This window comes from Trachypithecus francoisi, unplaced genomic scaffold, assembly GCF_009764315.1.
Source record: "Trachypithecus francoisi isolate TF-2019V2 unplaced genomic scaffold, Tfra_2.0 Lachesis_group5, whole genome shotgun sequence".
In the NCBI taxonomy this organism is placed as follows: Eukaryota; Metazoa; Chordata; class Mammalia; order Primates; family Cercopithecidae; genus Trachypithecus; species Trachypithecus francoisi.
In genome coordinates this window covers 112,909,067-112,924,606 of record NW_022681470.1, presented here as the reverse complement: position 1 = coordinate 112,924,606, position 15,540 = coordinate 112,909,067, and the positions used below count along the sequence as shown (strand labels likewise).

At 46.4% G+C, this 15,540-nt stretch overlaps 1 long non-coding RNA gene across 1 annotated transcript; it reads right to left on the bottom strand.

Annotated features, from left to right (window-relative positions):
- Nucleotides 1-4,471: 4,471 nt before the first annotated feature.
- On the bottom strand, nt 4,472-14,983 carry LOC117075716. Its single transcript, XR_004434092.1, has 3 exons — nt 14,541-14,983; nt 7,460-7,574; nt 4,472-5,783 (listed from the first exon to the last, which is right to left on the bottom strand). It is a non-coding gene; the product is annotated as an uncharacterized LOC117075716 (long non-coding RNA).
- Between the last annotated feature and the right edge of the window lie 557 nt (nt 14,984-15,540).

The following is a 15,540-nucleotide window of genomic DNA, read 5'->3' as shown; positions in this document are numbered from 1 at the left end:
GTGCCAGAGATTACAAGATTGAAGATTTTTTTTTTTTTTTTTGAGACGAGTCTCGCTCTGTCGCCCAGGCTGGAGTGCAGTGGCCGGATCTCAGCTCACTGCAAGCTCCGCTTCCTGGGTTTACGCCATTCTCCTGCCTCAGCCTCCCAAGTAGCTGGGACTAACAGGCGCCTGCCACCTCGCCCGGCTAGTTTTTTGTATATTTTAGTAGAGACGGGGTTTCACCGTGTTAGCCAGGATGGTCTCGATCTCCTGACCTCGTGATCCGCCCGTCTTGGCCTCCCAAAGTGCTGGGATTACAGGCTTGAGCCACCGTGCCCGGCCACAAGATTGAAGATTTAAGAAAAGGCCTTGGATTTGACAATTAGGAGGTATAGGAATAATCTGGAGAACAAAATTTGAGGGTGTTGGTGAAGAGGGAAGCCAGATTATAAAAGGTTAAAGAATGAGTATATAGTTGGATACTGAAGGTAGAAAAGCAGAGAGAAAAGTAGCCTTAAGAGGGCAGTAAAGACTGGGAGCGGTGGCTCACTCCTGTAATCCCAGCACTTCGGGAGGCCAGGGCGGGCAGATCAAGAGGTCAAGAGATCGAGACCATCCTGGCTAACATGGTGAAACCCCGTCTCTACTAAAAATGCAAAAATTAGTTGGGCATGGTGGCAGGCACCTGTAGTCCCAGCTACTCGGGAGGCTGAGGCAGGAGAATCACTTGAACCTGGGAGGCGGAGGTTGTAGTGATCTCAGATCACGCCACTGCACTCTAGCCTGGCAACAAAAGCGAGACTCCATCTCAAAAAAAGAAAAAGAAAAAAGAGGGCAAGAGGGCAGTAGGATCAAGGAATGTGGACTTTGAATGAATGATTACTGAATGAATTGAAGCTGTGAACTTATCCCAGTTATTTAACTAACTGCTCAGAAAATCCTTTCATTACAGCAAAAAAATGGAATGAGCTTTTAATGAAAAAGGTAATGACAAAAGAGATTTGTTCACAAAAGAATGGATTCAGTAGAGAGGTAATTGATAGAAGGAAGAAATGGAGCTGTATGAGAGTAATTTGGAAGGAATGGCAGGGGTGGGATTATCAGAAGTGAGGAAAGCAGGAGCTGGATGGTTGGTTTGAGAGGTGTTAGTGATGGGATATGGGCAGGCAGGTAGCAGCACTCAGACTCCAAATCAAGGCAGAAGCTTTGCAGTCCCACCCCTACCTCCACTTTCATCCCTCCATCCCAGGGTGTAAACTTCTACAGTGCTTCTCCCTAATTTGGGCTTAGCGAGGTAATGTCACTTTTTAAATGGCTTTCAGAATTTCTGCAATAATCCTAATGCAGTCTTAACCACACTGCCTATACTCAATGGTTTAATATGCAGTCTGAGATCAGATAGGTTGAGTTTCAAATCCTAGTTGTACTATTTATCAGCTATGTTACCTTGAGACAACTTACTTGACCTGCTGATACATCCACTTCCTCATCTGTGACAGGGGGATAATAATAGTTACTAACCATATAAGGTTATTATGAGGCTTAGATGTATTAATAACCATAAAGTGTTTGGGTAGTACCTGCATGTAGTAAATATTCCATAAGTATTGTTGTTTTTATTATTTATTTGTTTATTTTTTGAGACGGAGTTTTGCTTTTGTTGCCTAGGCTGGAGTGCAATGGCGCAATCTCGGTTCACCTCAACCTCCGCCTCCTGGGTTCAAATGATTCTCCTGCCTCAGCCTCCCGAGTAGCTAGGATTACAGGCATGCGACACCACGCCCAGCTAATTTTGTATTTTTAGTAGAGATAGGGTTTCTCCATGTTGGTCAGACTGGTCTCAAACTCCTGACCTCAGGTGATCCACCTGCCTTGGTCTCCCAAAGTGCTGGGATTACAGGCATTAGCCACCACGCCCAGCCCTTAAATTTTAAAAAATGATTCAACTTCTGGATATTTATAGGTGAGTGACTTCTTTTCCAAGAAGACAGCAATCCCTGGTCATTACCATGGGGAGCATTGGCTTCCCCAGTAGCCCCTTCTCCCTAGGGAGAAAGCAAACGTCATTTTACCAAAGGGAAAGGTGAGGAATAGAGTATGTATGTATGTATGTATTTACTTATTTGTTTGTCACCCATGCTGGAGTGCAGTGGTACAATCACGGCTCACTGCAGCCTCAACCTCCTGGGCTCAATTGATCCTCCCACGACAGCCTCCCACGTTGCAGTTGCTGGGACCACAGGTAACACCTGGCTACTTTATTTTCTTTTTTCTTTTTTTTTTTTTTTTGTGACGGAGTCTCGCTCTGTGGCCCAGGCTGGAGTGCAGAGGCACCACCTGGGCTCACTGCAATTTCCGCCTCTCAGATTCAAGCCAGTCTCCTGTCTCAGCCTCCTGAGTAGCTGGGATTACACGTGCGTGCCACCATGCCCGGCTAATTTTTTGTAGTTTTAGTAGAGACAAGGTTTCACCGTATTAGCCAGGATGGTGTCGATCTCCCGTCCATCTCATGATCCATCAACCTCAGCCTCCCAAAGTGCTGGGATTACAGGCATGAGCCACCGCACCAGGCCCACACCTGGCTACTTTTTTAAAAAAATTTTTTTGTAGAGACAGAGGTCTTACTATGTTGCCCAGTCTGGTCTTGAATGCCTGGGCTCAAGCGATCCTCCTGCCTTGGCTTCCCAAAGTGCTGGGATTACAGACTTAAGACACTGCACACAGCCAAGAATACTGTATTTAAATCTAGGTATTAGGAAGTCAGGATATCTATCAAATGGGAAAAGATAGGAAGGCATATTCCTGTCCCCACTTAGAGAGCCCTAAGGCTGCCCAGAACTTAATGCTGTGACATCCAAATTTTTGAACCTTCATTTATGGTCATATCTATTAAAATAAAATATACATTGACTTCCAAGTTCCAGAATGAGTAAAGTGTAAAATAGCAGTGATTATATAAGCAGAATTAGCTCCTCTCACATTAGAAAGCATAATTTTAATGGTTCAATTCCTTCTTTTTCCTTTTTCAAGGAAATGAGTGTTGGGGGGTAGAAATCAGAAGAATTTTGGAGATTAGTAGAAAATGATTTAAGTTCTAATTTGTACTTATGCCAGTCTCACCAGGCACTTAAAATAAATAAGGGGGAAAGTACCCATTGTATGTGCCAGAATCCCTCTGGCTCAAGGATTTTTTTTTTTTTTGAGACGAAGTCTCGCTCTGTCACCTAGGCTGGAGTGCAGTGGTGCAATCTTTTATTGTATTTTTAGTAGAGACAAAGTTTCACCATGTTGGCCAGACTGGTCTTGAACTCCTAACCTCAAGTGAACCACCCGCTTCAGCCTCCCAAAGCGCTGGGATAAAAGACCTGAACCACTGCACCCAGCCTGGCTCAAGGATTTTCTAGGTGCCTGGCTGGCTAACTTGTTAACTTCATTTGAATGAAGATGTTTATGACTGTTTAGGGCAGATGATACTTGTATTTTAATAGCAATAGTAGGTGAAATGTATTGGGGGTGCTATCTACCTTATTTAATACGCCTCAAAAATTATTAATTCATATATATACGAACATCTTATTTGTATATCTATGAAACCTTACTACATACATTTAGTTATATATATCTCAGGATGTCATATATACATATATATCTAGTATAGATATCTCTAGATATATCTATCTCATCTGCCCTAAAGGAGAAAGCTAGGCCAGATGCTTTTTTTTTTTTTTTTTGAGACAGAGTCTTGCTCTGTTGCCCAGGTTGGAGTGCAGTGGCAGGATCTCAGCTCACTGCAAACTCAACCTCCCGGTTTCACGCCATTCTCCTACCTCAACCTCCCGAGTAACTGGGACTACAGGCGCCCGCCACCACAGCTGGCTCATTTTTTTCTATTTTTAGTAGAGATGGGGTTTCACCGTGTTAGCCCAGATGGTCTCGATCGCCTCACCTCATGATCCGTCCACCTTGGCCTCCCAAAGTGCTGGGATTACAGGCGTGAGCCACCGCGCCCGGCCAGATTCTGAACTATATAATATATTCAATGCTGTCACAACGGGATAACAGGAATGATGGTATTCACTAATGTGAACTAAAAAGGTAGGCTATGGGCCGGGCGTGGTGGCTCAAGCCTGTAATCCCAGCACTTTGGGAGGCCGAGACGGGCGGATCACGAGGTCAGGAGATCGAGACCATCCTGGCTAACACGGTGAAACCCTGTCTCTACTAAAAAAAAAATACAAAAAACTAGCCGGGCGAGGTGGCGGGCGCCTGTAGTCCCAGCTACTCTGGAGGCTGAGGCAGGAGAATGGCGTGAACCCGGGAGGCGGAGCTTGCAGTGAGCTGAGATCCGGCCACTGCACTCCAGCCTGGGTGACAGGGCGAGACTCCGTCTCAAAAAAAAAAAAAAAAAAAAAGGTAGGCTATGAACTGACCAGGGGAGTATTGAACAAACTTCAATAAATTCAGGATGTGACAAATAAATTGACAAAGATTGTAGGGAAAAAAACATTTATTTTCAAGGATTTGTGCAGACAATGGTGAATAAAAAATTGTATTTCAACTATAAAAAGGAGCTGACTTCATTCCACCCTGGCCCACAGGGTTTAGGGTGATGCCAGTTTGAATCTGAGGCTATACTGCTATCCCCATTCCTCCACCTGTAAAAGATTCCCCCAGAGGAATAACTTCCTATAACTTTTAGTCAAAAATATGCAAGACACATCAAATAAAGTAATGAGTTAAACAAGTTTCTGCTTATCTGCTTAGGGAAAGTCAAGAAATAAAACAAATATGTATTTGTTTCTTGCTGTAAATTACCTTTACCTTGTGCACTTTTTGGTACATTCTGCTTTGAAAACATCTCAAAATGTGACAACACAAGAGTTTAGGTCAAGATGACCCACCCAGGAGGCTGTAAGAACTGGTTTGAACTAGTACTGTGGAATGGAACTAGTTTAAAATATGAAGCAGCTCTAAACACCAAGCTTAGAGACATTAGAAAACAAAAATCATTAAAGCTACAAAACAACAAGTGCAAACATGCTGAACCTGTTTCCAGAGAGTGACATTCCCTTTGGCTAACAGGTCCCAAACTCACACCCACAAGGTGTAACTCTCTTTCCTGTTCCACTAGATTTCCTTTCTCTCATCTCAAAGGTCTTCAGAAATGACAATGGAAAACATAGGAATTGTTGAAATTTACCCTGTGGACCAATTCCTGAAGAGGCAACAGCCACAACTCTGAGGTGATTAGACATGTAGTGTTTACTTGATGACTTTCTGTATTTCTAGAAACCCTCAAAGCATTGAACCGCCTATTTCAAAATCTAAACTTCCTAGCAGCTTTTATTATTTGGAGTAAGCAGACAGAAGACAATTTACTGCCACACAGGAATCAACTACAGCTAACTTGTCCACCATTAAGTTTTACGATAATGGACAATTCAACTGGAAGACCCATGCCTATGCTTGCTTATAATAATTTAATTTTAGACCTACTCTTTTTTTTTTTAAATAGAGAAGTTCTAGACATCCAATAGCTGATCCTTCTGTAGATATAAGGAGGGAATGGAGCAGTCTTCCTGTCAAATGCTGAGCCATCTAAAATGGTCTCCTCGGGAGTTACTAACTCCATGGCAAAATACTTCAGTGTCACTTGCAAAGTTCTGTTTTCTTCTACTTCAGGAAACACCCTCATTTCATTTGTGGATCCTATGCACGGTTCAAACACACTGATGAATATCAGCAACTTCTCTCATTTGAATTTCTCATGTCCTTAAAGTAAGTAGAATTTCCAGAGACAACTAAAGAGTAATGCAGGCCGGGCGCGGTGGCTCAAGCCTGTAATCCCAGCACTTTGGGAGGCCGAGACGGGCGGATCACGAGGTCAGGAGATCGAGACCATCCTGGCTAACACGGTGAAACCCCGTCTCTACTAAAAATACAAAAACTAGCCGGGCGAGGTGGCGGGCGCCTGTAGTCCCAGCTACTCGGGAGGCTGAGGCAGGAGAATGGCGTAAACCCAGGACGCGGAGCTTGCAGTGAGCTGAGATCCGGCCACTGCACTCCAGTCCGGGCGACAGAGCGAGACTCCGCCTCAAAAAAAAAAAAAAAAAAAAAAAAAAAGAGTAATGCAATATGAAGAAAATTAAGAGTTGGCTAAGAAAAATAAATAACTAAAAATTGCCGTAACAACTCAGACTTAAACACAAAATAAGTTTGTTGTCTTTTATAAGATGACAAAACTTCAATTTAACATCACAAGTTCTTATACTAGCTGAATTTACCAGTATATGAATCAATATATTAGATTTCTTTCTTCTACCCCAACTGCAAATATATAAAACAATTATTTCTTTTTTTTTTTTTTTTTTTTGAGACAGAGTTTCACTCTTTTTTGCCCAGGCTGGAGTGCAATGGCGCGATCTCGACTCACCGCAACCTCTGCCTCCTGGGTTCAAGTGATTCTCCTGCCTCAGCCTCCCGAGTAGCTGGGATTACAGGCACGTGCCACCACCCCAGCTAATTTTGTATTTTTAGTAGAGACAGGGTTTCTCCATGTTGGTCAGGCTGGTCTTGAACTCCCGACCTCAGGTGATCCACCTGCCTCGGCCTCCCAAAGTGCTGGGATTACAGGCGTGAGCCACTGCGCCTGGCCTCAAACAATTATTTCTTCAATAGTTTCTTTTTCCTTAGTCTGGGCGTTTAAAACTGAGTAACAGTATTTAGCACTAAGTAATTTAGAAAATATAAAAAGGTTTTATGAAATAGCAACAGTTGATTCATTTTTCATATACCATCTGATCAAGTGAAGTCTCCATTTGAGGATACTGGTGAACAGAAAAATTTTTTCTTCTCTAAGCCACTGCTTTCTGGTCTCATCACACAGATAATTCTCAAATTTTATGTAGGCCCAGATTTTCTTGGCAAAACTCAAGATACCAGCACATAACACAGCTACTTCATCTGTTCTCTTTTTGCAGTGAGCACTATGCCTCTCTTTTATGTTTCCAGATGGGTACATGAAAAATAAATTTCTAAAGCCAAAGAATATCTTGGCATTTCATAACTGTTTCCCACCCAGCATCCCCTCCCCAATTTGCCAGATCCAAATCAAAGAGTGAAAAGAAGTCTTGAAAATTCTGTCTTCAAAAGAGGTCTGAACACAGCCTAGTTCCTTCCCTAACGAGCCGCAGTTTGAAAAGATCCTGATGAGGAGGTGAAGAACAAAAGAGGATGACAGGTTTTTATGAAGGAGGTATGTAATCTTATCACCGAGGGGTGTAATTTATCTGGACATTATATGCACTCTGCCAAGGACTGATTTACACAAAGATCAAAGGAAGCTGGCTTTCTGTAGTCCCCTGAAGCATAAAGACCTCAGTTGATCCGCCTGCCTTGGCCTCCCAAAGTGCTGGGAGTACAGGTGTGAGCCACCACGCCCGGCAGTTGTTTTTATTTAAGAGCCTTTCACCATTACCTTCTGCTGTTGTCCTTCATGAGCTCTACATTCCAGTTCCACAAAGCCACATTCAATTATTCATGCAATAAATATTCATGAAGCACTTGCAAAATGTTCAGTACTAGTTATGGGACTGTGGATAAAATGACAAACAAAACAAATGAACATTACAGTATAGCAGGGGGACATAAGTCAAACAGATCTCGTATGCTTTGGAAAGATGACTGGGGAAGGAGACTGAAGGTCCCAGAAGTCTCCCTTGAGCAATTGAGGTCTGAGTTGGGACTTGAGGGATGAATGTGAGTTAGCCATTGAAGGAGGAAGGGGAGGCTTTACTGTGCCCCAATCTTACCTTGCACTTTCCTCTCCAGGCCTTTTTTTTTTTTTTTTTTTTTTTTTTTTTTGAGACGGAGTCTCGCTCTGTCGCCCAGGCTGGAGTGCAGTGGCCGGATCTCAGCTCACTGCAAGCTCCGCCTCCCGGTTTACGCCATTCTCTCGCCTCAGCCTCCCGAGTAGCTGGGACTACAGGCGCCCGCCATCTCGCCCGGCTAATTTTTTGTATATTTTAGTAGAGACGGGGTTTCACCGTGTTAGCCAGGATGGTCTCGATCTCCTGACCTCGTGATCCGCCCGTCTCGGCCTCCCAAAGTGCTGGGATTACAGGCTTGAGCCACCGCGCCCGGCCTCCCTCTCCAGGCCTTTGATGGCTCAATTCCCTCCCCACGAGAATGCTCTTTATTTCTGCTTATTGAAATGCTATATGCTTTTCAGGCCCAGCTAAAATGTCTGCTCCTCAATAAAGCCTTCCCTGAACGCTCCAGCTGAAGGCAGTTTCTCCTTTCTACTCCCCCTGCACTTAAGTTTTTATTTTCCTTGGACACTTCTCACTGTCTACTATATTTTTTGGTTATTTATAAACACGGCTTATCTTTTTCTACTAAATCTTAAACTTTTTAAGAAGATAGTCTATTTCTCATTCATCTTTGAGTTTCCAAAGGCTAGCACATTCCTTAGATTTAGAAGTCCTGGAACAAATGTTTGTAGCATGAATTAATGCCTATTTTACATCCCTTTTCAAATATGTTGTAATTCAAATGAAGCTATTGTTGCAAGCTGTGCCTTTGACGCTGCACTTACTCCTTGGTTAAACCAGAATGCCACAGCCATGGTCCCCATGACTGATTAGTGTTCACCACAATAACTGCAACAACCCTAACAAACAGGCCACTGTTCTTGACTGACAGGCGTTTGGCAACAACTACCAGTTCTCCAGTGCACTGAAATGAATTGAGGAAGGACTGTCTGAATTGAGAATCCCTAGGCCAGTAGGCTCTATTTATTCTTTGCAGTTGGGCTGCAAGAGCGGGTGACCCAGGCTTTGGCCTGATGTGAGACACGATTGCACTGGGTGGCAGTGAGGCTATGAGACTTTCCAGGGTGACAGAAACATTAATGATTGTAACAAAATAATCAAAGATCAATATTAGTGGAAAGCACTGTAATTTGAGGCAGTGTGATAACAAGGGAAAGGGAGCTTTGAGCTTAGACCTGGGTTTGGATGCTAACAGGCTATCTCACCCACATCCCTTCTTTAAGTCTCAAGATTTCATTTAAAAAAAAATCTGTAAAACAGTTGTGCAAATCAAAGATGCTGTCTTTACACAATGTTCATGTTCTATTAAAATGTGTTTATTCATCTATCTTTTTTTTTTGAGACGGAGTCTCACTCTGTCACCCAGGCTGGAGTGCAGTGGCCGGATCTCAGCTCACTTCAAGCTCTGCCTCCCGGGTTTACGCCATTCTCCTGCCTCAGCCTCCCGAGTAGCTGGGACTACAGGTGCCGCCACCTCACCCGGCTAGTTTTTTTTTTTGTATTTTTAGTAGAGACGGGGTTTCACCATGTTAGCCAGGATGGTCTCGATCTCCTGACCTCGTGATCTGCCCGTCTCAGCCTCCCAAAGTGCTGGGATTACAGGCGTGAGCCACCGCGCCCGGCCCCAGATATTGTTGTAAATAGTAATTCCCTTAATCCTCCAACAACCTTAGAAAGGAGCTAACTCAATTTCACAGAAAACTGAACTTTTTTTTTTTTTTTTGAGATGAGGTCTCTCTCTGTCACCAGGCTGGAGTGCAGTGGCGCCATCTCAGCTCACTGCAATCTCCTTCTCCCGGGTTCAAGCAATTCTCCTGCCTCAGCCTCCCGAGTAGCTGGACTACAGGTGCTTGCTACCACGCCCAGTTAATTTTTGTATTTTTAGTAGAGACGGGGTTTCACCATGTTGGCCAGGATGATCTCGATCTCTTGACCTTGTGATCCGCCCACCTCAGCCTCCCAAAGTGCTAGGATTACAGGTGTGAGCCACCGCACCTGGCCAACTTTTTCTTTTTAGAATATAAAAGTCTTGATACAACTAATTTTGAAATAGCCTGGGGAGACTCACTCTATTCAATTAAAAAAATGTAAAATATCTTATACAGTATGAAAAAGAAAAAATATGGTGGCGGGAGCAGGGCACAGTGGCTCAGGCCTGTAATCCCAGCACTTTGGGAGGCCAAGGCGGGTGGATCACGAGGTCAGGAGATTGAGACCATCCTGGCTAACATGGCGAAACCCCGTCTCTACTAAAAATACAAAAAATTATCCCGGTGTGGTGGCGGGCGCCTGTAGTCCCAGCTACTCCTGAGGCCAAGGCAGGAGAATGGAGTGAACCCGGGAGGCGGAGCTTGCACTGAGCTGAGATGGCACCACTGCACTCCAGCCTGGGCGACAGAGTGAGACTCCGTCTCAAAAATAAGATAAAATAAAATAAAATAAAAATCATAATTTGCCATCGGGCGCTGTGGCTCACGCCTGTAATCCCAGCACTTTGGAAGGCCGAGGCGGGTGGATCATGCGGTCAGGAGTTCAAGACCAGCCTGGCCAACATAATGAAACCCCATCTCTACTAAAAATACAAAACTTAGCCGGGCGTGATGGCACGTGCCTGTAGTTCCAGCTACTCGGGAGGAGAGGCAGGAGAATTGCTTGAACCCAGGAAGCGAAGGTTGCAGTGAGCCGTGATTGCACCATTGCACTCCAGCTTGGGCAACAGAATGAGACTTTGTGTCAAAAAAAAAAAAAAAAATTGTAATTTGCCGATTCATCACTGCTGCTGGTTTTTCAGCTTTGATTTCATCCTTAAATTTTTTTTTTCTGCTTTATGAGACATAGTCTTGCTCTGTCTCCCAGGCTGGAGTTGCAGTGGCCCAATCTTGGCTTAATGCAACCTCTGTCTCCCTGGTTCAAGTGATTCTCCTGCCTCAGCATCCCGAGTAGCTAGGATTACAGACCTACACCACCACGCTCAGCTAATTTTTGTATTTTTAGTAGAGACAGGGTTTCACCATGTTGCCAGGCTGGTCTCCAACTCCTGACCCCAAGTGATCCACCCGCCTCAGTCTCCCAAAGTGCTGGGATTACAGGCGTGAGCCACCACGCCCAGCCCTTAAATTTTATTCTTTTTTTTTTTGAGAGGGAGTCTCACTCTGTTGTCCAGGCTGGAGTGCAGTGGTACAATCTCAGCTCACTGCAACCTTTGCCTTCCAGTCTGAAGCAATTCTCCTGCCTCAGTGACCTGAGTAGCTGGGATTGGAGGCGCACGCCCCTATGCCTGGCTAATTTTTTTGTTTTTAGTTTTGTGTTTTTAGATGAGGTTTCACCATATTGGCCAGGCTGGTCTTGAACTCCTGAATTCAGGTGATCCACCCACCTTGGTCTCCCAAAGTGCTGGTGTTACAGGCGTGAGCCACTGCGCCTGGGCTTAACATTTTTTTTTTTTTTTTTTGAGGTGGAGTTTCACTCTGTTGCCCAGGATGGAGTGCAATGGCACAATCTCAACTCACTGCAACCTCCGTCTCCTGGGTTCAAGCGATTCTCTCGCCTCAGCTTCCCAAGTAGCTGGGATTACAGGCACCTGCCACCACTCCCGGCTAATTTTTTTTGAATTTTTAGTACACATGGGGTTTCGCCATGCTGGCCAGGCTGGTCTTGAACTCCCAACCTCAGGTGATCCTCCCGCCTCGGCCTCCCAAAGTGTTGAGATTACAGGCATGAGCCACTGCGCCCGGCCAATTAACTTTTATTCTAACCTCTGAGAGTTACTCTAGAGGAAAGACTTGTCTTTCAAAGCATGACAAAAATTGGAGGTTTTCAGTTAGTTAAAAAAAGGGGGGGAGAAAAAATTATCTTTAAAAAGTGAATGGCATGAGCAAAAATGAGAAAGCAAAGACTGTAACTGAAGAACATAGTCTTTATAGACAAAGCTTAAAGTCCATATAGGGAACAGTGGAAAATACTATTGGAAGGCCTTGAATAGCAATTAGGCATTATTCAGTAGGTAGTGGTTGCTGTCAAAGGAAACACCAGTGTGGTATGGAGGAAAATTTTCTAGTCCTGCTTTCAGAAGGCTGGAATCATTGTGCCAGTGTAATACTTGGCAGTCCTTACCCTAAACCTCGGTTTATTTCTAAAACAGGAGTAATCAGGCAGTTGTGAGGGTTAGGGTGATGGCTGTAGGACTAAAAGAGGGGCAATTTTTTTCTTTTCAGATCTTGGCTCCCCGCAACCTCTGCCTCCCCGGTTCAAGGGATTCTCCTGCCTCAGCCTCCCCAGTAGCTGGGATTACAGGTATGTGCCACTATGCCCAGCTAATCTTGTATTTTTAGTAGAGATGGGTTTCTCCACGTTGGTCAGGCAGGTCTCGAACTGCCGACCTCAGGTGATCCGCCCACTTCGGCCTCCCAAAGTGCTGGAATTACAGGCTTGAGCAACCGCGCCCGGCCAAAGAGGGGCAATTATTACTATTATTTTTTTAAACGGAGTCTCGCTCTGTCACCCAGGCTGGAGCGCACTGGTGCTATCTCAGCTCATTGCAACCTCCGCCTCCCGGATTCAAGCGATTCTCCTGCCTCAGCCTTCGGAGTAGCTGGGATTACAGGCACACGCCACCACGCCAGGCTAATTTCTGTATTTTTTATTTTTAGGAGAGACGGGGTTTCACCATGATGGTCAGGGTGGTCTTGAACTCTTGACCTCAGGTAATCCGCCTGCCTCGGCCTTCCAAAGTGTTGGGATTACAGGCCTGAGCCGTGCCCGGACAGCTGCTGCCGTTTTAGACAATGGTTGATGGAAGGGTTCGAAGGCCTACACAATAGAGCTTTTGTTCTGTTTTGAGTGGTCCTGAACAGTTCTTTTGGGCAGGGGAATTTGTATGTGTGTGAATGTGCAAACATATATATAATCTGAGTGGCTGCCTGGCCTTGTCCTAGGTTTTGTCCCATATATATTCCGCCTTTTTTTTTTTCTTTTTCTTTCTGCATGTATGTATATTTTCTCAAGGCGTCTGCCCGGCACTAGACTTTGGCTTGCCTTTCCAGGCCAGCTTTGACAGTTTTCCCTCTGGGTAACCAAGCGGGCTGCAGCCAGCAGCTGGCACTGCAGCAGAAAGGGGCAGAGTCCTTTTAGGCCCTTGACAAGCAGGGCGGGTTAGTAACCTTATAGTTTAATCCTCCAGTTAGCCTTGGAGGACTCGGTGTCGCACTTCCGCACGGACTCTAATAAAGCGGGTCGAATTGTGTGCAATTAAGGATTTCAGGATGCAAATCTGAATCTGTAGTTTTGTCTCCTCCACCCCAACCCCATTATTAGATTGGCAATGTCTTTTGTCACGTCAAAATATTCTCAGAGGAGCGGTGTCTACATATCCCCGATTTCTGGTTAAAGTGGCTGAGGTGATCACAGCATTAATTAAATGCAGGAGAATCAAGATTCTCCTGATAGTTTAAGGAAAAGAAAAATTCACACAAGCAAACGGGCAATCATTTGAATGTTCTCCGACAACGTGGTGCTTTAGGATCTAAAAGATCCGACTTGGCCGGGCGCGGTGGCTCAAGCCTGTAATCCCAGCACTTTGGGAGGCCGAGATGGGCGGATCACGAGGTCAGGAGATCAAGACCATCCTGGCTAACACGGTGAAACCCCGTCTCTACTAAAAATAAAAAAAACTAGCCGGGCGAGGTGGCGGGCGCCTGTAGTCCCAGCTACTCGGGAGGCTGAGGCAGGAGAATGGCGTAAACCCGGGAGGCGGAGCTTGCAGTGAGCTGAGATCTGGCCACTGCACTCCAGTCCGGGCGACAGAGCGAGACACCGCCTCAAAAAAAAAAAAAAAAAAAAGATCCGACTTGTTTTGTTTGTTTGTTTGTTTCTGAGACAGAATTTCTGCTCTTGTTGCCCGGGCTGGAGTGCAATGGCACGATCTCGGCTCACCGCAACCTCCGCCTCCCATGTTCAAGGGATTCTCCTGCCTCAGCCTCCCGAGCAGCTGGGATTACAGGCACGCGCCACTGCGCGCGGCTAATTTTGTATTTTTAGTAGAGACGGGGTTTCTCCTTGTTGGTCAGGCTGGTCTCGAACTCCGACTTCAGGTTAGCCTCCTGGCTCGACCTCCCAAAGTGCTGAGATTACAGGCGTGAGCAACCGCGCCCGGCCACGACTTGTTTTTGTCATTGTTTTTCCTCATGTCATTTGGAACGTTCAGACACAGTCTAACTACATTTCCATCCGGAGTAAGGAAGAGCCGCTCAAGGGCAGTCACCCAGGCCGCAGGTGGGGCTTCTTCACCCGGGGTGCTGGAGTTCTCTCAAGTGGAAGCCTACGACGATGAAAACCCTATGGGTGGCCTGTTGCTTACACACAACAGCCGCCACGGCGCAAAATAAACTACAAAACTATAAGCCTTTATCTTTTCTTTCTTTCTTCTTTTTTTTTTTTTGAGTCGGAGTCTCGCTCTGTCGCCCAGGCTGGAGTGCAGTGGCCGGATCTCAGCTCACTGCAAGCTCCGTCTCCCGGGTTTACGCCATTCTCCTGCCTCAGTCTCCCGAGTAGCTGGGACTACAGGCGCCCGCCACCTCGCCCGGCTAGTTTTTTGTATTTTTTAATAGAGACGGGGTTTCACCGTGTTAGCCAGGATGGTCTCGATCCCCTGACCTCGTGATACACCCGTCTCGGCCTCCCAAAGTGCTGGGATTACAGGCATGAGCCACCGCGCCCGGCCGCCTTTACCTTTTCAAACACACCGACGCGGGCCAGCCCCAGCACTCCGCCCGCAGGGGCACACAGAAAAGATTTCGTTACCATGGCCAAGTAGGAAGCCTCCGGGATAGCGTTCTTCTTAACCTACGTCAACACGCTGTTTCCCGAGCTCGACAATCGGCTAGCCACTCCTGATAGCGTTCGGCGCTCGCCTCTCGGCCCTGGCTCCTGCGTACTCGGCTTCTTCCCGTCGCCTGGGCCCGGATCGGGAAGTGTCAAGCGGGTGCCGAGTTCCCCCACCTCCGCGGCTATCACCACTGAACCCGGACCCCCTACCCAGGTCCGGGACCAGCCGCCATGACTAATGGCGAGAACCGATGCCCTGAGCGGAGGGTGGGAGTGAAGGACGAAGGGAAAACGTGGCGGGCGGGGCCGGGACTGTCGTAGTCGTTGTCCCCGCTCCCTCCCAGCCCGGCCCCCCTTGGCCTCTCGACGCCCCTAACTTCTGTACCCCTATCCTCCTCCGCGGGTTCCCCCTTCCCATATTCATCTAGGACCCCCAGTGCCTCTTATGCTCATACCTCGAGTTATTATCCCTATCCTTTGCTTTCCCTTTTCTTTTTTTTTTTTTTTTTTTTTTTTTAGACGGAGTCTTGCTCTGCCACCCAGGCTAGAGTGCAGTGGCCGGATCTCAGCTCACTGCAAGCTCCGCCTCCCAGGTTTACGCCATTCTCCTGCCTCAGCCTCCCGAGTAGCTGGGACTACAGGCGCCTGCCTCGTCGCCCGGCTAGTTTTTTTTGTATTTTTAAGTAGAGACGGGGTTTCACCGTGTTAGCCAGGATGGTCTCGATCTCCTGACCTCGTGATCCGCCCGTCTCGGCCTCCCAAAGTGCTGGGATTACAGGCTTGAGCCACCGCGCCCGGCCATCCCTTTTCTTTTTCTTAGTTCTTTCTGGCCCTTGAAGAGGTCAGTCCCAGAGGTACTGCTGCTATTTAGACCCAGGGAAGAGAGAGGCTCCTCCTCCCAGCC